Source organism: Psammomys obesus, unplaced genomic scaffold (genome assembly GCF_907164565.1).
Source record: "Psammomys obesus unplaced genomic scaffold, mPsaObe1.curated_primary_1811, whole genome shotgun sequence".
Classification (NCBI taxonomy): Eukaryota; Metazoa; Chordata; class Mammalia; order Rodentia; family Muridae; genus Psammomys; species Psammomys obesus.
In genome coordinates, this window is record NW_026596109.1 from 578165 (window position 1) to 601360 (window position 23196).

The 23196-nt window shown below is 36.9% G+C and overlaps 1 pseudogene; it reads left to right on the forward strand.

Moving 5' to 3' along the window:
• The first annotated feature begins 17736 nt into the window (after positions 1-17736).
• On the forward strand, positions 17737-18205 carry LOC129692384 (jupiter microtubule associated homolog 1-like; annotated as a pseudogene).
• The last annotated feature ends 4991 nt before the right edge of the window (positions 18206-23196 follow it).

The following is a 23196-nucleotide window of genomic DNA, read 5'->3' on the forward strand; positions in this document are numbered from 1 at the left end:
ATGCTCAGAGAATCACATTCTTTCACTTGAGATTTTTAAGTGCCTGCTCCCTGCCAGGCACAGAGCTCAGCTTTTTAAGATGCAAAAATTTAAGGCACAGAGACTAGGAGTCCTGATTCTCTCCCACAATATTTGGGTTCCCGTGTAGGCACACAAAACCTAGCCAATGCCCAAATAACAGAATTACATTCAATATTATTTTTACCTGTTTTTCAATCATGTACATTCTCAGGATTTAAAGTTACGAAACTCAAGGAGATGGGCTAGTGTATACCCAGAGGGATCAGCCAAGGAGGCCTGCAGGTGTTCTTCAAAGCCTTTCCTGATGCCTGTTCTATATTCCACCCATAGGAAATTCACCAAGGGATCTTGAGTTGAGATTGAGTTGTTACTGAATCCTCGGATTGCTAGAAGTCTGATCAGAACTCTGTGAGTACTGAATTCACAATGAAAAGCATAGGTTAGGAAACCAGCATGTGGTAACCCAATTCTTCTCAACATAGCAGATTCTTGGTGGAAATAACAAATAAATTTAAAACGGAAATTTTCGTACCAAACCAACCAGTGCAAAACAGTGATGTGTATCAGACCGCAGAATACTCTCCCCCGATGGAAGCTGTAAAAACCCTCTCCACCTGAGCCATTTAAAAGTAGCCTGGTTAAAATAATTGGAAATTTTCTCCAGGGAACAATCCATTAGTGGCCAAGGATGTGAGAGATGAACGGATAGATCCCTTTAAGCCCTACTTTCCATGGCACAGCTTTCTGGTCATTTACGTATTTGCTACCTTCGTAATTAAAAAAAAAAAATCTTTTTGAGTCATTTCCAGTCATGGACTAAATATTAATATAAAAGTGATTTCTAGAGTAAAAAGAAATCACTGTAGGGTCACAGCAAAACACTGTTCTGATCTTTCTCATCTTACAGGAACTTGGTGGAACATAGGAAGGGCATTCAGACATCACCAGCTCCTTGAACAACCCAAAGTGGGATGGGAGGCCAGAAGGCCTGACTTATTAGCCTCAGCATCAATTCTTTAACTAGGCCAGGCTCACCTGGCCTAGTATCTGTACGACACTGCATTTTTTCTCACACAATAAATGAAATAATGAGTTTCGTGGGAGAGATGGTAGCCTTTTCCTTGATAGTCACATGCTACGCAACAAGGGCAGCTACAGCACTTTAAAAAGCCAATGGATCCTTCCGTCAACACCAAGGTTTAAATCCAGGTTCAAGGCCAGGCAAGCAATAAAGGGCCTGCAGGGGATAACAAAAGCTTGGTCCCTTTAGTCAACCGTGATGACAATAAACCTGAGGAGTGAACAGTGAAAGGTACAAGATCCCATGGAAATCTGCCCCGCAAAGTAGAGTTTTCAGTAACTCATAGCTTTGTTACCTTGCTCTCCCTGGGTCTATCCTCTCACATTTGTCCTTTATGGAACTTATGTCACATACGAAACATACCAGGAGTGCCAGGCAGTGTTCCGGCAGAATGCATGCTGTGCAGAAGCCACAGCTTAAATCCTAACTTCTTAAGCAGCGGCCTCCAGAGTCCTTTAGAAAGAGATTGGGTTGTGAGGTGTCAGCCCTCCTCGGTAGGATGCCTCACCTCGCTACAAGTGTGCAAGTGAGAACGTGTGAAAAGGTGCTCCCTGTGAGGAGTGGGGATATAATGGACACTACCGATGCTGGACCACGACCTCTAGGCTTTCAGAGCTATAAAATACAGGTTGTGCAGAAATCACCTAGGTTATTTTTATAACTAGAATGCATTGAAGCAGATGCACGCTCAGGAAAAAAATTCCCTCATGTTTGTGTTTGTTGGGTTTATGTTAAGTTGCTGCAATAAAACATGCCAAATATGGTGACACACACACACACACACACACACACACACACTTTTAATTTTTCTTCAATCTACATTTGAGGATAAGTATCATAGGATGGATAGGGAAAACTATCCCTAAGATTACACTAAAATGTAGATCTTTACAAAATAAAAATATGTGTTGATCATATTTCAAATTTTTTTTTGTCATCACCAAAGTAGAGGGCCTTTTCAGGATGGAGAAGGATAAGGTTCTCATTTCTAGCTTTCTACACGGGAATGAAATGGAGGATATGCAACCTATGAAACCCAAAGAACCTCTTCCTATGTGTAAAGAAGAAAGAAGGACCACTGGAGAAAGTTAGTGTATCTTTAAAAACAATAACAAAACAACAGACAAATCTACAAGAAGTAGGTTATGGCGGAAAATTCTAGAATCTCAGGCACTCAGGAAACTAGGTCAGGAAGACCCCAAGTTTGAGGTAAATCTGGTAAATGCAGTGATGCCCTGACTCAAAAACTTAAAAACATAAAAAAAGAGAAATGGCAACATGGTTCATTGTTGCCTAACAGGTAAATCCTGGATTCAATCAGTAGGTGGTTATTATGGATTATTGCATCCTGGTTAACTTCATTTCTAGGGAAGAAGTTGGGTGAGATTGCTCTGAGTTGCTTTTCAATGACAGTGAGATATGTCTACTTTTGGCCTTCACTATTATCTTCAAAAGAGAACAAGTGAACTTCCATTTGCTCACCTATAGGGTGCCTTGCTTTTGTTTTCAAATCCTTTACCTTTTAAAACAGAGTATGAAGCTTTGCTGATTTTTCCTTTCTAAACTGTGAAAACTACTTGCTAAGCTTCCTCTCCTTCAGTCTCTGATCATCTGAGCAGATGAGGTTTTTCCTGACAAAGGGGCTCTTCAGGGTGATTTATTTACATTAAATTGAGGGAAAACAAGTTAAGATTCTCTTTAAATATTTAGGTGAAATTGACTTGTTCTGTTTAATGAAGAAGAATGTAGAACAATGTAGAAAAATGAAAGAACAAAAAGAAAGCAGAAATGAGTAAAAATTAGGTATGCACAGTGTATGATGAACATCCTATCCTTGATTACATGAAAAGAGTCATGAGGAAAACACACCCATATTCTAAAGGTCCATTGTAAGTTCTGTGTAAATTAATGAACATAAATTCATATCAAATTATTATATAGCCCATATATATGCATGTATCTCTTAACAATATATGTATTATCTTTTAACAAATATATTTTAGTCCATATACATATTTGTATATGTGGGCTATAGAATATATTAAATTTATTAATATTCTATAATTTAACATATCATAACTAAACAACACACTAGTTCTTCTACTTTCTTTTGCTGTTGTTTGTTTGGGAGATTTTAATTTAATTACATTTCTCTCTTAGATTTCCTCTCTCCAAACTCACCCATATACCCCTGCTTGTTCTCGTTCAAATTCATGACCTTTTTGTTCACTTTGGTTTTGTATGTATATATGTACTTGTATATACATACATATGCTTAAGTATAAATCATTGAGTCTATATAATGTTACTTGATATGAGTCTGTTGCTATTAATTTATGTGGGGATTTTATACATTGTATTTTGATCTTATTCTAATTTTCTCCAAATACTCCAAAATCCACCCTCTTTCCCTACTCACCCAACTTTTTCTTTTCGTTTTGCTTTTAAACCTATCCAATTTGTGCTACCCATATATTCCTGAGTATGTGGCCATCCATGGGAGCATGGTCCATCTGCGAGGGGCCACGACTTTAAGGAAAACTGACTCTCCGTTTTCCAGGCGTTATCAATTATCACTGGCACCTTCATTAGGAGTAGGATTTTGTTTACGCCTTCCCTCTCCAAGCCAGGGTTTTTTCTGGCCTCAGCTAGTACAAGTCATATGCATCTTCTATTGTTTATGTATCTTTAGTAAGATAGTCACTATCGTAAAATTTGTCTTTCAAATATGAAACACAGTAATGTGTATCATAGTCGCCATCATATCTTCTGTCTTTTAAATATTTTGTCATCCTCTATAGAAAGAAATCCTGTAAAACTTAGCAGTCAATGCCCACAACATCCCTCTGGACCTTCATTCACATTTGACTTTCTATCTTTGTCTTTTCAGAACATTTGGCATAAAAGAAAACATGTGTACCTGGATTTAATATTGAATTTAATTTTTATCCTACTGATTTATATGCCAGTTATGTGCACAGCATCACAGTGATTTAATTACTTTAGTTTTATAATAATTTTTGAAATTGGGCAATATAAATTCTCTAGATTATTTTTATTTTTCTCTTCTTAATATTAGTTGTAGAGTCTATCTATTGTAGGCTCCTGTTCTGTTCCCTTTCTTCAATGGATTCTGATTGAGGCTCCCCCTTTCTGTGGTCTAGGGAAAGGCTATGGGGGAAGTGGGTGGGAGAGTTGTATTGGGAGGAGATGAGGGAAGGGGCTACAATCAGGATATAAAGTGATTAAATTATAAAAAGTAAAAAGTAAAAAAATATAAGGATTAGTTTTAATATTATGGGTCATTTCAGTATTTATAAAGCTTTTGTCAATATCTGTAGAAATGGCAAACATGATAATGATTCACCTCTTTCCAATTTTATACCTTTTCTTACAAGTTCTTATAATAATAGTTTGTAGTTTTATTTTTTGATGTATTTGTTTTGTGATATCACTGTAATGAGACTTTTCAAAATGTATTAGGTGCTTCTTAAAGAAATATAAAAAAAAATACAGTTCTCAGTAAAGATGAATGCATGGGCAACTGAGAAGCCACGTTACTGTAGTTTTGATTCATAGCTCTACCATTTGTTTTCTCCATAATATAAATAATTAGTTAATTAAAATTGAGACTTTACATTTTAAAATACAACCCAGAAATAACATGTCAATAGGCAAAAAAATTAATCAAAACAAAAAAATAGTTTTAGTGTATTAAGTTAAGATGACATAGATTTAAATTGGAGTATTACACTTCCTTATTGTAAAATATAAACATGAAGATAATCATAAATATAATGGTTATGAAATATCCACAAAGTAGAGTAAGAAAAAAATACAGCCCTATAAGAGATTAATTTAACTCAAAAGACAATGTAGAAAATGGAGGGTAGAGAAAACAAAGCAAAATGACAAAAGTTAAGTTCCTCCTTAACACAAGTTTCTTTAATGATAAGTGAATTAAGTCTTTAACCAGAATATTGAGATTGATATATCTGTAAGGAAGATACCATGCAGAAGAGATTCATAATAAATTCAGATTCCTAGAAGAGAAAGGCTATATTGTATCAAGAGACTCATTATAGAAACAGTAACAGAATGATAACCACAATACAGATATTTGTTATTATTTCAGGGCTGAGCTGAAGTATGATAGTCTTCATGCGCTAATATCGATGAACTTAATAACCGAGGTCTTGTTAAACAAAAGTTCCAATCCAGTTATGCAATGCCTCTTCATGAGTTTCTTCTCCAGGGGCACCAGAAGTTCCCAAAACAATAAGGGTTTGAACCGTTTCTCTTAGCTACCCACCAGAACTGGTTGATAGAATCCTATTGCTGATGATACTACACACCTTGGGTGCAACAAGATTCAATAAAACCAAACTGGAACAGAGCTTGATGATGCTTTGATGATGAACAGAGCTTTGTGGTGAATAGCTCTATAGTACCAGAAGTGCCATGCAGCCTTCTTGGGGAGAAAATCAATCTGGTTCTACCCCGCTGAGAAATTATGTAGTACAATATCAAACTGCCAGGACAGATGTGCTCACTGGTGAAATAGTGGCACTACTGTTAAGGGGAAAACCTAACACTCTCTGGGTTTTAAACATGCTCCAGCAAAGGAACTGATGCTTGACACTACAAACTTGGTTTAAAACCTATAGCTGAAGAGATATTCTCTATGGAGGAACTTATTGTTGTTTAGATAAATTTCACAGAGCACCAAGCTGCCGTCTAGGTACTTATGTTTATATTCATAAACAAGTGCTACTCTCAGTCTTCATAGGAGGAACTTCTCAATGAAAGGCAATAAATGCAGAGAATCATGACGGCTTGAGATACTGAGAACAAGTGACAGCCAAGCCTTAAACAAGAAGACATTCATACCACCCCCTCTGAGGCTCACAGATCATCATAGAAGAAAAGGTAGCAGGAATGCATGGGCTGGGAGACAGAGAACTGTAAGTGATCTTATGGACATAACATAGCCAATTAAACATGACTGCATAGCAGGGGCTGTTTGAAATATGCCTGTACAAGATTGTGCTTGTTTAATCAGTCTGGATGGGGGAGGGGTCCATATAGTCAAGCCTCACCTTCCTCCCAACCCCACTATATTTTTAGCTACTAATGGATTCTGGTGGAGAAGCCGACACTGTCTTCAGTTGTGTACCTTTTAATGAATTCAGCATGCTCCAATGAATAATAGCAAACCCACTGCCACACTGATGGCCCTGGGTAAGCTCAGTGAGTCATAAAACAAAACAAAAGATATGATGTGGGAAAGGGACTTGTAGGGAGAACAGGATATAGGGTAAAACAGAAATAAGAGAAAGTGAGAGTCAGTAATCCATATACTATATGTGTGGCTGTCTAAAACTAATTTAATTAAAAAAAAGAAATAAAAGGAAGTCAAAGTATGGAAACAGACAAGATGTAGAAAAAAATTACAAAAGATAATCACAGTAACTACATCAACATCAGACAACATAGACACTAATATTATGTCCAATGTACTTATGATAATGCTACGCAGGACAGAATTCAGGACCTGTGCATGGGTTCAGTATTCCACCTCTGAGTTACAGTCCTTAATGACAGATGGACTCTAAATTAAAAATACAGTGTCTCAAGAGATATGTAATAAAATTATTTATTTATTTATTAATGTTTTATTACAATGAAAATACTTAATAATTAGACATACTTAATAACAGACCATGAAAATATATATGAAGGACAAAATAATAGGGATGAAAGGAGAGAGACTAGTAAGAGATCATTAGGAGATGTTCACACCTCACTGTTTCCTCTGGGGGGATTTTGATGTTCGGAACCTGGGGTCTTCTATGCATGCTAGGTAATGACTCTACCACTGAGCTGTAATGGAGCCTTAGCTTAGTTTGATTTTGAGAAAGAATTTCACAGAGTTACCCAGAGAGGTGCTGAATTCTGTCTTTTGTCCAAGCAGTCTTGAACACATGATTCTGTTGGCTCAGCCTCCTAAATTGTTGAGGTGATAGGCTTATATCATCAGGCCTAACCTGATAGTTAGTGATCTTTTCTTTCTTTTTTTTTATTTTTAAAAATCTGTTCACTTTGTATCCCAGTTGTAGGCCCTCACTCATCCCCTTCTGGTCCTATCCTCCTTCCTCCCCCCCCCCCCCCCCCCCCCCCCCCCATCCCCTTCCCTAGTCCACTGATAGTGGAAGTTCTCCTTCTCTACTATCTGACCCTAACCTATCAGGTATCACAGGAATGCCTGGTGGATCCTCTTCCTCTGTGGCCTTATGGCCTAGTAAGGCCACCCCACAGAGGAAGAGGCAATCAAAGAGCAGACAATGGAGTTCATGTCAGAGACTGGCCCTGCTTCTCTTACTAGGGCACTCACATGGAGACTGAGCTGCCCATGGGTTACATCTGGCAGGGAGTCTAGGCACTCTCCATGATGGTCCTTAGTTGATGCAGCAGTCTCTGCAGTACTTCCTAAGCCCAGAATTTTAGGGTTTGTTGGTCTCCTTGTGGATTTCCTTTTCCCCCCAGGTGTTTGTATCTTTCCCTTAACATCTGCTTTGATCCCCTGCTGGGTGGAGTCTTTTAGAGAACAGCTATGGTAGATACCACTCCTGTTCTCTCTCTTCAACCATTTCAGATGTCTATCCGGTTTGCCTTCTCAAAGAGAGTTAAACATCTTCTCTAGAGTCCTCCTTGTTGTTTAGCTTCTTTAACATGTTTATCCTATATTATATGGTTAATACACACCTATAAATGAGTATATACCATGCATTTCTTTCTGTTTCTGGGTTACCTCACTCAGAATGATCTTTTCTGATTTCATCCATTTGCCCATAAATGTAGTGGTACATTTACACAAAAGGATACTTTATTCTTTATTAGTAGAAAGTAAAAGATTTGAATATAAGATAAACAAAGGACTTACTACAACAGTCAAGCTACATTAAAGAGTGACACACCGTATACTTTACACAATAAATCTCACACAAATGCTCATGAGATTTTCTTCATGATAAATCATGATCCTCACCAATAAAGCATCCCTATATATTTTAAAAGATACACCTTCAGCAAGTATATCATATAGTCACAATTAGATTAAATTAAAATAGAAACACCAAATGGCAGGAAAACTCAAAGATTTGTGAGAATATAAAATTCACCTCTAAATACTCAATGGGTCAATGACAAACTCATAGTAATAGTCAGAAAAAAATATGGTAAATGAGAATAAAAAACCAGCATAGCAAAACTTATGATACTCTATTAAAGTAAAACAGCCTTGAAAAAGAAAAGTAGGAATTACCTCCTGATTTTAACACTTGCTTCAAAGCTTCAGTAATCAGGACAGTGGCGTACCATCATGAGGGCTTACACATACCAAAGCAATAGTAATAGAATGTCATGATGAACATTCACATACATAGTTAATTATTTTTCACAAGAATGTCAAAACTACTTAGTATAGGGAGGTACTGTAAAATCCAGATATATACCTGTAAAGGAGCAATGCTACATCTTTACTGAATAGGATTGAAGAAAAACAGGAGTCGATAAAAAAAATTTAAATATGAAGAGCACAGCCTATAAAAATTCTTGGAAGAAAACACAGCAAACTCTCATGACAGTGGATGGATAATCACATCTTGGCTAAGTAAACAAAAAAGAAAAGAAATAAATTGGACTTAAGAGAAACAAAAATTTGGGGGCATCATTGATGTGAATGAAAAGGCTCTCTACAGAATGGATGAAAATATTTCAAAGTTGTATGTTTAATAAATGATCAATTGGAATATATGTACAACTTCTAAAACAACAACCTGATTCAAAATTAGATAAAAATCCTGTGTAAGTATCACTCCAAAGAAGCTATACATATAGTCAATTATTGTTTGAATCAACATTATTAATAATTAGGTAAATATAAATTGAAACCACAAGACATTATCACTTCCATCATGATGGTCACTATCATAGAAACAAAAAATAGTAAGTGTTCATGAGAATGTGGAGAAATTAGTCCTTTGGGTGAGACTACAAAATGACTAAGAGAAGATTGATCATCTTACCCCAGGTCCTCTTTCTTGTTTATCTTCTTTAGGAGTATAGATTTCATTATGTTTATCATATCCTATAAGTCTATGTAAGTGAGTATATACCATGTGTGTTTTTCTCCTTCTGGGATATCTCACTCAAAATGATCTTTTCTAGATTTCACCATTTCAAATTTCATGATTTCCTCATTTTTAATTGCTGAGTAGTATTCCATCATGTAAAAATACCACAAATTCTGTATCCATTCATTCCTCCATTGATGGACATCTGGTTTGTTTCCAGGTTCTGGCTATACACTGCCAATGAGAAGGAACATTCACCAATGCAAGAATAACCCCAAAAAACTGTCATAGTAAAGATTTTGCCTTGTGCATACTTCACATTCACAAATTTACTCAATACCTGTTATATGCTCCCTCACAAATATGTACTATATGATGATGTCACTCAGTGGTAAAAACATATAATTAAAACAGCCTTGAATCCTAACCAGATATCCTTAACTCAACTCTGTCTTTGTTAAGAAAGGGCATGGGAAATATTAGAAAACTATGGCTTCCAGGAGAAAATGTTTATATGTGAAAATGTCATGTCTCAGAATGTATCCAATCTATTAAACTTTAGCCATACTTTTAAAAAATGACTAAGAGAAATAGCATGATAGTTCTCAAAATAGAATTGTCATAATTCAACAATTTCTTCTGGTTGTACATCCAGAACAATTAAATCTTATAACTTAAACATATATTTGATTTTATGTTGATAAGCATATTATTTTCAGTAATTAGAGTGTAAAAGTGGTTCAAGTTTCCTTGCAGAGATGAGCGAGTTCTCGGCTGTGGTATGTTCATGCAATGGAATATCATTGTGCCTAAAAACTTAAGTTTTCTGACATATGCTATAATATAGGAAAGTCTTAATAATATGCCTCATGAAACATGATGAACACAAAAAGATGAACGTAAAAACCCTGCTCATTTGAAGTAATTAATGTAATGAAAATCACAAAGAGTAGAATGGTTTCCAGGGTCTGCGTGGGAAAAAGAAAGGCTAAGCAGGCACTTCACCTACAGCAAATTTCAGGTTTGGAAGATGAAATGAGTTCTGCAGATTCACGTTGCTGGTGATGTTTGCGTAACAATAAAACACACTTCTCAGTGTTAGTGATTATGATGGAAAATTTATGCTGGATGTACTTTCAATTTGTTTAAATTAGAAACAAAATACGCCTGACCTGAAATATATTTGACAGCATCCACGGCAGCCTGCTTACCAGCTCTTATCAGCCCACTTAACATTTTAGAGGGCATCAATCTGAATTCCCAGGGTTACACACTCTCAGCCAGGGCAATAGGTGCCAGACCACAGTCTATTAAATTTGCTGCATCTGCCTGGGATGAGTGACTTTTGGTCTTTTGCTTAACCTTTTTTATACTGATTGTTAACAGTCAGCTGCTGCTAATAGTGACAGTGGGGGTAATCTCTTCGGCTATTTTTAAACTACTTTATAAAAACTTAGTTATTCTTTTTTTTTGGAAATATTTTTATTTTAACTTTTATTAATTACACTTTATTCACTTTGTATCCCCCCATGACCCCTCCCCCCTCCACTTCCAATCCTACCTTCCTTCCCCTTCTCCATGCACGCCCCTCCCCAAGTCCACTGATAGGGTCCTTCTTCCTCTCCTTCTTTCTGATCCTAGTCTATCAGATCTCATCAGGAGTGGCTGCATTGTCTCCCTCTGTGGCCTGGTAAGGCTGTTTCCCCCTCAGGAGGAGGTGATCAAAGAGCAGGCCAATCAGTTCATGTTATTCTTTTTTATGGTATTTTGGAGGACAAATATCTGGTTCAGTTTTGTTCTGCTTTTCAAGGCTAGAAATATCTTCCATATTTTTTTATTTTTTTTCTTTATTAATTACACATTATTTACTTTGCATCCCCCCTGTGGTTTCCTCCCTCCTCCCATCCCAATCCCTCCCTTCTTCCACCCTCTGCATTCATGCCCCTCCCCAAGTCCACTGATAGAGGAAGAGGTCTTCTTTTCTTTCCTTTTGATCCTAGTCAATTAGGTCTCATCAGGAGTGGCTGCATTGTCTTCTTCTGTGGCCTGGTAAGGCTGCTCCCCAATCGGGGGAGGTAATTAAAGAGCAGGCCAATCAGTTCATGTCAGAGACAGTCCCTGATCCTATTACAATGGAATCCACTTGGATACTGAACTGCCATGGGCTACATCTGTGCAGGGGTCTGAAGTTGTCTCCATGCATAGTCTTTGGTTGGAGTATCAGTCTCAGGAAAGACCCCTGTGCTCAGATTTTTTGGTTCTGTTGCTCTCCTTGTGGAGTTCCTGTTCTCTCCAGATCTTACTGTTTCCCACTTCTTACATAAGATTCCTGCACTCTGCCCAAAGGTGGCCCATAAGTCTCAGCATCTGCATTGATAGTCTGCAGGGCAGAGCCTTTAAGAGGCCCTCTGTGTCAGGCTCCTGACTTGTTCCCTCTTTTCTCCTTCTTCTGATGTCCAGCCTCTTTGCCTTTCTGGATAAGAATTGAGCATTTTAGCAAGAGTCCTCCCTCTTGATTAGTTTTTTTACGTGTACAGATTTTAGTAGGTTTATCCTATATTATATGCCTATATGAGTGAGTATATACCATGTGCATCTTTCAGCTTCTGGGATAGCTCACTCAGGATGATCTTTTCCAGATCTCACCATTTGCCTGCAAATTTCATGATTTCCTTGTTTTTTATTGCTGAGTAATATTCCATTGTGTAGATATAGCACAATTTGTGCATCCATTCCTCCACTGAGGGGCATCTGGGCTGTTTCCAGCTTCTGGCTGTTCCAAATAAGCCTGCTACAAACATGGTTGAGCAAATGTCCTTATTGTGTACTTGAACATCTTTTGGATATATGTCTAGGAGTGGTATAGCTGGATCTTGAGGAAGCGCTATTCCTAGTTGTTGGAGAAAGCACCAGATTGCTTTCCATAGTGGTCGTACAAGTTTACATTCCCACCAGCAGTGGAGGAGGGTTCCCCTTTCTCCACAACCTCTCCAGCATGTGTTGTCTCTTGATTTTTTAATCTTAGCTATTCTGATGGGTGTAAGGTGAAATAGTAAAAATGGCCATCTTACCAAAAGCAATCTACAGATTCAATGCAATTCCCATCAAATTACCAACACAATTCTTTACAGACCTTGAAAGAAAAACTTTCACCTTCATATGTAACAACAAGAAGCCCAGAATTGCTAAAACAATTTTCTACAGTAAAAGATCTTCTGGAGGTATCTCCAACCCTGATCTCAAGCTGTACTATAGAGCAACAATACTAAAAACTGCATGGTACTAGCATAGAAACAGACTAGTGGATCAATGGAATCGAATAGAAGACCCTGACACAAACCCACACAGTTATGGACACCTGATTTTTGACAAAGATGACAAAATCATTCAATGGAAAAAAAAAAAAAACAGCATCTTCAAAAAATGGTGCTGGTCTAACTACATGTCTACATGTAGAAAAATGCAAATAGATCCATACTTATCACCCTGCACAAAACTAAAGTCCAAGTGAATCAAAGACCTCAACATAATACTAGACACACTAAACCACTTAGAAGAAAAAGTGGGCAAGAGCCTTGAACTCCTTGGCACAGGAGACAGCTTCCTGAACAGAACAACAACAGCACAGGCTCTAAGAGCAACAATCAATAAATGGGACCTCATGAAACTGAAAAGCTTCTGTAAAGCAAAGGACACTGTCATCAGAACAAAATGACAGCCTACAGATTGGGAAAGGATCTTCACTAACCCTATATCTGACAGAGTGCTAACATCCAGTATATATGAAGAACTAAAGAGGTTAAACAGAAAAAAAATCAAGTAATCCAATTAAAAAATGGAGTACAGAGCTAAACAGAGAATTCTCAATAGAGGAATATCGAATGGCAGAGAAACACTTAAAGAAATGCTTAACCTCATTAGCCATCAGGGAAATGCAAATCAAAATGACCCTAAGAATGTCTCTCATATTTAAATTAAATATCTTTGAAGTAATCCAGTCCTGCCCTGATAGGTTACCTCCCTTGCAGTCCTACATAGGTATGATATAGGTGAGTATGACTCGTTAAGTCCTTGGGTATGCATTCAACCAACTTAAAACCAAGTTTTAGATTGCTAACTCCAAGCTTTGGCTGTTAAATATAAGCATGCCATCTAATTGCTCAGAATTTTTTGTAATTAAAAAAAAAAAATGCAACACCCACTGCATTTACCTCATGTAGATTTGTGAGAATATCAGTGAAAGCTTTTAAATTGGATTTTCCTGCATATTCTCAAACACTACAGACATTGCAGGAATTGAGATAATGATAAAAAAAATATGATGATGATCTCTTTTATGTTAACAGGGAAGTAAAGAGGCTCAAGGGATGACATAAAGGTATAGCATCAACTATGCCCCGATAATGTGGTTTGTTGGTATTTTTGGTGGCAGGTATGATCTCATGGATTTCCAAGAGAAAACTAAAGAACTTACAGCCTTCCTCTCAAAACAGTGGCAAGACCCAGCAAATCATAAGGAAGTGGTACACAAAGTTGCCTGAGTTTGCAAAAAAAATTTTGATTGAATTATTCTCAGTCATATGCAATTACCAAATGCAGTTAGGTCTTTCATTTTGAAGAGAAGAAAGACACGGCATCGCTTATATTATTTCAGCGGCAGTGGAGCAAATGAATACAAAGCACCACATTATTTTTCTCCTAGTGTTTGTTTCTGTGAGTTGATTTTCTCAGAAGAAAAAAAAATCACTATCTTGTTTCAAAGATTGCACCGGAGTTTTATTAGCACTCCACAGCATTCCAACTTGCGTCTCTACAGAAACATCTAGAATATTGTAAAATATTGAAGTATTTTGTGAAATAACTGGAAAGTTTTTCATTGCAAAATTAAAGCCAGCATTTTAGCACTGCTGGCTTCAGATAAGAGTGAATCTTAGCTCTGAAATAACAGGATACTGTTATCTAGCCTTTCCTCTAAGTCCAAACCCTTGACATCTTGATTTACTGAGTAATGTTACAAAGTACAAAATGGAAACAAAGTAGAACTTATCACACAAAGTTCTGAATACATAATGAGTTAGTACATACAGGTCGCTTAGCAGGAGCAGGGTGCCTGGTAATAAACACGCAGTCCAAGCAGTGAGGATGAGGAGAAGCAGTGAGGGTGTTCAGGTGACATTCGAGATTCACCCCACAAGCACCTTGAAGGATTGTGTTAAAAAGGTGTTGTCCTCTGAGTAAACGGATATATTCATTTCCTTGTTCATATCCAAAGCACTGTAGTTCTAACTCATGTCTTTTGAGATTCGATTCCTTTTTCTCTTAACCCCCATTGCAAATGTTGTTCTTTATAATTTTCCATCTTTCCTGGAGAATTTCCATAGACTTTTAAAATTTGGTTTTTAAATTAGCATAAAAAGTAATACATTTCCTTATTTTCCATTTTTATAGATGCATTGTTTTTGCTGAGCACCTCCCCCACCTCCTCTCCCATCCCCACCACTTCTGCTAGCCTTCTTTTTCTATTATATGCCTCGTTCTGCTTTCACGACACACATATTCTACTGCCCACTTATCCACTCACAACCCTCTCTTTAGGCATCTTTTTCCTCACTTACTGTCCCCTCCCTAGTTTTATAAAAAAAAAAAAAAAAAAAAAAAAAACACCAAAATCCAGGATACACATATGAGAAAATACATGTAGCATTTCTTTGTGGTCTTAGGGATTCTAGTTTTGACCTTTTCAATGCACTCTCCACTCTGACGCAAGGGAGAACATTTTTCAAGTTAAGTGAGGGCTACAGGTTGTCTGTCTACTTTATAATTTTAAAAGCCGTGCCAGGATGGAGAAAACCATTCAGTGAAGTGTGCATTACCGCCTGGAACGGTGAGGACACATTAAAATAAAAGCAAAAGCTGTATTTAAAAAAATGAACATGAATTTGGATTGTATAGCCTGATAAGGTATTTGCATAACTCACATAGCAACACTGCATACACGTGACTATTAATTTAGTTAAATGAACTCGGGTCATCAAATCTTGATTTATTGTCCATGTGCACATATCCAGTATATAGCAGGACATGGAGACATATGATATGAAAAAGAAAATGGACAATTTTCAATTAACCAGTGCTTTCCCATCAAATTTTGATATATTTTATAAGAAAACATTTTGATTTGTATTTTGAACATACTTCTAAGGTGTCTGCTATACACTATGTGTTGAAATGGTGTCTAATATCCAAAATAAGGAATATAAAGTTCCCAACTTGAAAGATTTCATAGTCATGCTATTTTGTCAGAATTATTTATAGACAATAGAGTCTGAGTTGTAAATTCATTGAGAGTCCATTTCACAGAAATCAGAATGGCCATCTCATCATCATCATCAATAACAAAACTATAAATGCTAGCAAACATAAAGAAGGCAAAAGAGCCCCTTATATATTGTTGATGTGATCTTAAATTAGTCAAACCACTGTGGTGGAAATCAATATAGATTTTCCTCAAGAAACTAAAGTATCATATGTTTCATATGATTCACATGTTCAGGCTATGCACTGAAATAAGCAGAGTTCACTTTCCATAAGTATGCCTTCCTGTACACTCATGCATAAATTGTCTCACTAGTCACAATCGTAAGATGGAAAATCAGCCTGAGGGAACAGATGACTGTGTGAAGAAAACATGATAAAAACTCATGTGTGTTATAAAGACAAAACAGAGTCATACTCATTCATAAAAAAGAATGAAATTCTGTCATTTATAGGAAAATTAATCGAACTGAATATTATTATACTAAATAAGCCACAGTCACAAAAATAATCTCATTTCTTCATGTTTGTAGAACTTGAAGGAAAAAAATGGGAAAAATATACAAACGTAAAAGGAAGTCTATTAAGGATGGAGATGGGGAAAGAGGGTTAGAAAAGAAGTGTAAGAAAGGGGGTGAATATGGTCTAGGTACATTATAAAGCAATGGTCAAATTATCATCATGAGACTCATTACTTTCAATGATTAGTATACACTAACGAAAAGAAAGCCAATTATTCAAACACAGAATAATGTAAACACAATGACTAGAACGTGTTTCGTTTCTTTACAGTTATAAAGAAGAAACTCCTGGTTTCATCAATGGTTAGATGTTCCTGAAATAAATCCCGAGTTATAAAAAGTGAGATTCAATGCAATCCCCACCAAACTTTTGAAGTTGGTCTTCATAGAAATAGAAATAAAAAATAATAATAATAAACCAACCAACCAAACAAACAAACAGGAAAAATCAATTGGAAGAGACATTGAATATCCAAATCAGTTCTGAGTAAAACTAAAAACGCTAGAGTACCACCATGTTTTACCATATGTCAAGTACAGAGCCACATTAACAAAACCATCAAACACAGCTAACAGTGGGGTAGAATGTAGGAGGGCCAGATATGAATACATGCTGCGAAAGCCATCTGAACTTTGATAGAAATGCTTAAAATATATGTAGAAAAAGAGAGAGCCCAGTCACCAAATGGTTTTCAGTAAGCTACAGTTCACACATAGAAAATGAAACAAGACTTCTATTGCTTTAACCAGGTGTGAAAATCGATTCCAAATGGATCAAAGACCTTAATATAAAATTTGAAACACTGAAATTATTAAAACTAACATTTAGGAAAACACTTTGAGATATAGGCAAAGGCAAGAACTTAGTACAGAGCACTCTGTCCTCTCAGGAAATAAGTCAACAACTGAGAAGTGGGACCTCATGAAATTAAGAATCTTCTGTATAGCACAGAAGAGTAAGACTTCCCCATTAGGACCAGGGAAGTCTTTGCTGGTCATAAAGTCTGACTAAATAGCATTTTCTATAATATGAAAAGAACTCAAAAACATAAATAAGAAATTGAATAACCCTATCAGTGAATGAGATACTGAAATAACAAAATAAGAGTACAAATGGCCAATAAACACATGAAAAAAAATGTTCATTACTATTCATCAGATGAGCAAAAGTTTTTTTTTTCTTTTTTTAATTAATTTATTTTTATTACAATTTATTCACTTTCTATCCCAGCTGTAGTCCCCTCCCTTAGCCCCTCTCAATTCCACCCTCCTCCTCAACTCCCATGTTGCTCCCCCAGTCCACTGATAGGGGAAGTACTCCAGTCCTCCTCTCCTTCTATCTGACCCTAGCCTATCAGGTCTCAACAGGAGTGGCTGCATTGTCTTCCTCTGTGGCCTGGTAAGGCTGCTCTCCTCTCTGGGAGAAGTGATCAAAAAGTCAGCCAATGAGTTCATATCAGAGTCAGGCCCTGTTACCTGCTTAGCTTCTTTAGGTATACAGATTTTAGTATGCTTATCCTGTATTATATGTCTAATATCCACTTATAAGTGAATATATACCATGAGTGTCTTTCTGCTTCTGGGATACCTCACTGGGCATGATCTTTTCTAGTTCCTACCATTTGCCTTCTCTCTGTGTCATCCTAACTCTCCCATTGGGTTCATGGCCATTACCATCACCTTCAAGGGTGCAGACCCCAACCGTAGGAAAAGCTCTCAAGTTTTGTAGTCTCCAGGTGGTGGGTCCAATTTTTCATTAGGATTTGAAGACAGAACAGAACCCTGTGAGGAAGAACAAGATGGCCTCTAGCATCTTTGGTACATCTGAAGGACACCTCCCATCCTGGGCCAAGTCAGCAGGTGTCAAGTCTAGCTGTGGCAAGAAAAATCTAGAGTCCCCTCGAACACAGAGACATAACTTCTCTGCAGAAATCCCTGTAGACTTCTTAGACCTCAAGGGAAAAGGTGATATGCAAGCAAATATGGACACAGACTTCCAAGTCAATCTAGGGGCAATGGAAGAGAAGCCTGTACCCACTGCGCCTGTACCCAGCCCAGTGGCATCTGCTCCAGCACCATCCAGGAGAACCCCCCACCCCTCCCGGTGGCAAGCCCATCTGGTCTTGGGTTAGCTTCTTTTGTTGTAACTCTGTCCTGTTTGTTTTTCTGTACTTGTGAACTGCACAATGTGAGCCTGACTGTACATCTTTTGGTTTTATTTCATTCAAAGAGAAGCACTTTAAAAGAGGAAGAAGAAGAAGAAGAAGGAGAAGAAGGAGAAGGAGAAGGAGAAGGAGAAGGAGAAGGAGGAGAAGAAGAAGAAGAAGAAGAAGAAGAAGAAGAAGAAGAAGAAGAAGAAGAAGAAGAAGAAGAAGAAGAAGAAGAAGAGATGATGAAATAGTGCTTTGCCACTTGGAGATATCTGGGTAATATACTACAAAAGATAAGGTAAGCTCTCTCTTTCTCTCTCTGTGTTGGATGGAGAGATAGATAGATAGATAGATAGATAGATAGATAGATAGATAGATAGATGGATGGCTAGGTAGGTAGATACAGAGAATGGAATCCGAAGGTAGGAACAGTTGGAGAAATATTGAAATTCTCTGCCTAGTGTGAGGTACATTACGTGAAGGTATGTTTCTTTTATTGAAGATTTTGAATGCATCTCCTGGTTGGCCAACTGATTTTTTTCCCAATTGCTTCGTTTCTGAATAGAAACCCTCCTTTAGTGCTTGTACTAAATGAGATTTTCAACCAGAGTGCATTAAATTTCTGTTCTATGAATAAATGTGCAATATGGGGAATGCATTAAAATCCCAGAGGTTTAAGCATGAATTTTTAATTAATCTCAGGTATGCTCCAGGTTAATATTGAAAGGTAAAAAAACAAACAAAAAGCAAAAAAGAGATATCCTCTTCAACGGATAAAATAGCCGATTAGGAAGATGGCCAAGACTAACGACTTGATGGTAAGTGTTAATTTGAGTTGTACCTAGGGAAAGCTGAAGGAGATATTGGAGTCTGAAGCAATCTGGCAAATAACAATCACATTTCCAGCTCCTGAATTTAGAAAAAGGAGGCTACATAATGGGATAGGTAGTGATACTAAAGCCAATATATACAAGTTCCATTCATGGTACTCACTTTACTTATTCAGCAGTGTATAAAATTGCTTAGTAATAGAGACTGAGCAGGTGGTAGTTATGTATTTAGGAATATAAATATATGTACATATACATACATATATGTAACAACAATTAATGCAATAAGAGGCCATGATGGTTTGGAGGGAGGAAAGGGAAGACAGAAATAATGTAATTAGATGACAATCTCAAAAAACTAGTAAAATTCAAAAATTTAAATAAATAAAAAATGAATAGGCCTTTATACTTCAAAGATTATATATGTACCTTTTTCCCTCAATGTAAATTTTGATTTCAAACATTACTATATTCTTTATAGCACTAACTACTTCATTAAAAATAAGTTGTCATATCTCTACCAAGAACCAGTTAGTTGATCCAAGCATATAGCCTATCTCTTTATGTCTTTGATTCCAAAGAATAATCTATAACTTTTTCACAGAGTTACTGTAAATGGAGTTCTTTATAATGTGGCCACCATATGCATGTTTTCGTTGGAAGAAAAAAGGGGTTTAATAACTCATATCCGACTTGCTTTTCATTATACCCAATTTGGTGGCCATGAGATACAGAGCTCTTTCCAGCACAAAGTTGTCATTTCATGAATCAAATAAGTTCTTTTTGGAATCTGACCCATAGTTAAGAGTACTTCATTCTTCATTTGGGTATGGTAGGAAAAACCCAGAGATATATGACAAAAGAAGAAACAAAAGGAAAAGCTAGTGGCAAACACCAAAGTAACTTGCATCTGAATGGAGAAAAATTGAGCCTGTGAACTTGTCAGAGCTTCCATCTGACTACAAAAGTTGTTGCTGTATCTTTAAAATGATCTGGTCCTTACAACACTGGTATTCATGTTTGTTATTCCTATTATCTGTATCTTGTTTGTATACTTACATTCAAAGTGCATCCAACTTTGAAAGTATATGAGTAAATCTGTTTCCTGCTTAACCAATAACATTCATGATTTTGTCTGAGGCACATGTAACCTTTTTGTGTGGTACATATACATCCTGGGTATTATGGAGGATAACTGATCATCTAGCACACCAGGATCTTTCTACTAATAAGAAAGTCACAAACACAGTATTAGTCCTGCAGCAGTGACAGTGATAGCAATTTACAAAGAAGAACAATAAAGTCTGTGATTTACCTCATATAGAAAAAAAAGAAAAAAAAGCCTGAGAACCTTAAGAAAATACAAAGCTCGTGAGACATAATAGCTAACACTAAAGATGTGCATGCCACTGTGAATGGAATTATATGAGGAGAAATATCATTAATATCTGGAGGCATGCAGTATCGATGGATATTGTTTAAATACAAATATTAAATATATGACTCTATGGCTTGTCTTGTTCCCTTCTCTGTCCAAACGCCATGCCACCAGCCAGTAAAGGAGATGTTTTGATTAAGACCTTTCACTAGAAGAAAGAACATTATTGGGAATGGATACCTGCTTCCCTACCAGGCAGAAGATGCTGTTCCCTATGTTAAAGGAGTTTCAGTAGCTCAATTGCAAAGTTAATACCATTCCGACATCCATATTAAATGATTTATGACTTTTCAAACAAATACATGATCTCAGGAATAAACTTTCACTTTAAAGTTTTGGGAGGAGGGTGGCAAAGATCTCCCAGAAAATGTTTGAATGTAAGATCAACTAATAGACAATAAACTTGAAAACTTCCAAAAGAAAATAGCCAATTAACAGGAGATCGTACCTAAAACCACAATTTGATATCTTAACCAAAGATGGAGGTCACATTAAGATGAATTACAGACCAGAAATCCCATCTAGAAGGTCACCACTTTTACAGGGGATGAAGAGTTAGTTTTTAACTTATAAACTCCCTATCTTTTTCTACATATATTTTAAAATAAGTTCCATGACATAAGGTTTGAAAAATTGTTTTTAATATAGTCATCTAATTGAAGTAAAAATATTTAACATAGTTATTAAAAGAAATGCTGAGGTAATATTTGGAATACACACAAGGAAATTGTGCTAAAGTGTTTTCATTTAGAAAAATTATGGCTAAGAACAAGAAATATGTGATAAGAAGAACCCCCAAGCCAATATTTTCATCTTTTTTATTTAAATATTATACTATATGTAAATATATACATATAAAATATTATACACACATGTGTAAACATATATAGAGAGGCATGCAGTATCGATGGATATTGTTTAAATACAAATATTAAATATATGATTATATGGCTTGTCTTGCTCCCTTCTCTGTCCAAATGCCAGGCCAGTAATGAACTGCCATGCCTCATTCCCTCCCAATCCCATGCTCCCTCATCTTCTTCCTGCCCCTTTCCAAGTCCACTAATAGGGGAGGTCCTTCTTCCCTTCCATCTGACCCTATCTTAATCAGGGCTCTTCAGGACTGGCTGTAATGTCCTCTTCTGTGGCCTAGCAAGGCTGCCCCTCCCTCAGTGGGGTGGGTGTTAGGGTGGTCGAAGAGCTCGCCATTGAGTTCATGTCAGAAATAGTCCATGTTCCCTTTATTAGAGAACCCATTTGGACACTGAGCTACCATGGGCTATACTATATCTGAGCAGGGGTTCTAGGTTATATCCATACATGGTCCTTGGTTGGAGAAACAGTCTCATGAAAGACCCCTGTGCCTGATGTGTTTGGCCCTTGTGGAGCTCCTGTACTCTCCAGGTCTTACTAACTCCCCCTTCTTTCATATGATTCCCTGAACTCTGCCCAAGGTTTGGTTATGAATCTTAGTATCTACTTTGATACACTGCTAGGTAAAGTCTTTCTGTTCCATAGTTATTAAATAAAGTATTTTGTTCTGGCCTCAATACTGAAGAATGTGTTTCTCAGCTGTGGATAGACACTGCAATGCTATCATACATCAAGGTTTTATTGTATACCTAGAATATACATATATATGAATTATATATTAAATTCAATATATGTGAATAGATATCAAGTTCATATATGTTTATATTATATATTATAGTATTATATATATATATATTAGAAAGAGAACTATTAGTGAACAAATCATTGCCTATTATCATTTTATATTGTTTAGAATAATGATTGAGGACAGGGATCTTTTCAACTTTTAAATACACATATTGATTCAGTTATACTTTCTTGCTTGGTATTTGTGACCATGGAAATAGTTGAAATTAACTTTTATATTGCTGTCAATGACAATTACAGATTTATTTTCAGTGTTCACATGTGCTTGTGAGGCATCTGATTCCTTGAGGCTTCTCTTACCTATGTAAGAATAAATCAAACACCTGGCTTGGCCTGGCTGTGGCTTCCCCTTGAACCACTGAGATAATTTTTCTTCTGTTTTGACCCTCCTCTTTGTAGACATAGAAGAATTCATTGAGTGGAATCTCTATGGCCTCCATGAAACAGATGACTTTCCACAGTTTCAAAACATTTCTAGAGATTGCCCACAGTCCTCTGGAAAGTCACTGACATTGGAGAGCAGAGGGGGGAGATATATTTTTCTTCTAGTTTCTCTGACAACCTCAGAATAGACTTCAAGTATGGTTATTAAACAACCAGAAGGTCTACCCCTTAATCAATGAGTTAATTGGGTCTACAGTGAATTTGTAAGGGGTTACAGATGGGAGTGTGGGTAACTCATAAGTAGTCACATGGAAAAGTCCCTAAGTATGTATGAGGACTTTTTAATAATTGAAAAAATTAAGCAGATGCTGAGCCTGATGGCCAACTGATGGGCAGAGTGAATGGAATTTTATGTAAAAAGTGGGAAATAGTAAGAGCTGGAGGGGATGGGAACTCCACAAGGAGAGCAACAGAACAAGATAATTTGAACACATGGAACTTCCCAGAGACTCATACTCCAACTAAGGACTATTCGTGGAGATGACCTGGAACCCCTGCACAGGTGTAGCCCATGGCAGTTCAGTGTCCAAGTGGGTTACATAGTAATGGGAAGAGGGACTGCCTCTGACATAATCTGATTG